General features: G+C 40.3%; 1 pseudogene; it reads right to left on the bottom strand.

The window, feature by feature from the left end:
- Window positions 1–595: 595 nt before the first annotated feature.
- On the bottom strand, window positions 596–1,065 carry LOC109374897 (60S ribosomal protein L29 pseudogene; annotated as a pseudogene).
- Between the last annotated feature and the right edge of the window lie 453 nt (window positions 1,066–1,518).

Below are 1,518 nucleotides of genomic sequence, written 5' to 3'. Positions count from 1 at the left end.
CAACCATATCACGTTTAGAAACTCCAAAGCATTTTATAAGTTTGCACTAATTCTATCCATAGCTAGTTACATAAAAAGTAGAAGATTAAGTTAGAAGTTATATGATGTCTGTAAAGGATATCACAGAGGTATTGTTGAATTGGGCTGGGCCTTAGGTAAGATATTTGAGTTACAAGTAATTCCTTTGAGTTGTGTGTGTTACATGTTATGTGGCACTGGCTTTTAATAGAGACAGACAGTATATAGCTTACCAGAAAATAGTTTGATATTATAAATATCCCTGGATGATTGTATTCAATGGATTTAAGGAAAGAACTTGAAATATTTATTGCCAGGAAAAAAAAGTTTTCTGTAATTCTTATCCCTTGGATAAAAACCACTGTTAAAAATTTTCATAGTAGTCAAAATATGGAAAATAATATTGCCATTTGTAGAATATCCTCTGGCCTGAGGAGAATTTTTTGGTTTTTTTTTTGACAGATCCTGCCTCAGGTTTATTTGTACAAATAGCACAGGAAGACACCAGCACATACAGACAGCAGCCCAGGGGTCACACCAGTCCTGTCCACACATGGGCAGACAGAGGCCTTTACACTCAAGCCTTCATGGGGGCCTGGGCACCTTTAGCAGACAGAGCCTGAACTGAAGGTGCAGCTGCAGCTGAGTCATGACTGGGGCTGGGTTGAGCCTTGGTCTTGGCCTTTGGCCCGCAGAGACTGAGGTCCTTGGTGATGTGGGTAGGAGCACTTTTCCCAAGCTTGGGGTGGGCGATATAGGCAAGATGACTGAGCTTGCGCTGCCACCCTTTGGAATTTTGGGCTTGACCTCCTTGGGCATTATGGGGGCCTTGATGGCCTCAGCCCATGCACTCGTAGCCTTGGCATTGTTAGCTTGCGTCTTCATCCGGCTCTTCTTGTTGTATTTCTCGGCAAAGCACATGTTCCTCAGGAACTTGGAGTCCGCCCCTTTAAGAGATTCATATCTTTGTGTTCAGGGTTTCTTGGTGCCGTTTCTGTGCCATTTTCAAGGCTGGTTGTGCGTGGTGTGGCTCTTGGACTTGGCCATGTCTGCACCCAAGCCTGTGGCTCCCAAAACGCCTGGGACCAGCAGAGAGCCCAAGGAGATATATTTTGATAAATAAAAAGGCTAGTGCCATACAATGAGTCAGCGTTCATTAAAAGCATGCATTAAGAGGACCAATTTCTCTAAAGAAGTTTTATAACAATTTATGTAGAGAAATAGTGATATAATTAAAATTAAAAGTTCCTATGCTCTGAATTTCTTAGGACAAATGGTAGTACACATTGTTTTAATCAAAGGAATGTACTATAAAATTTGGATTTCTATCTCAAGAGGAAGCATCTTATTGCCTACAGAAATCATATTATTTTGAAGGACTAAGCTAGCTCATGATAATGAGGTACTTAAAAATAGTACTGATTTTTCAAACCAAAGTAATGAGGATAACATTTTATGTATGGAAAAAAAGCATATAGAAATATGAAACTCTTAAGTGTC

This window comes from Hipposideros armiger, unplaced genomic scaffold (assembly GCF_001890085.2).
Source record: "Hipposideros armiger isolate ML-2016 unplaced genomic scaffold, ASM189008v1 scaffold_873, whole genome shotgun sequence".
In the NCBI taxonomy this organism is placed as follows: Eukaryota; Metazoa; Chordata; class Mammalia; order Chiroptera; family Hipposideridae; genus Hipposideros; species Hipposideros armiger.
The sequence above is the reverse complement of the archived record's forward strand: the minus strand, read 5'-3'. Positions and strand labels throughout refer to the sequence as shown.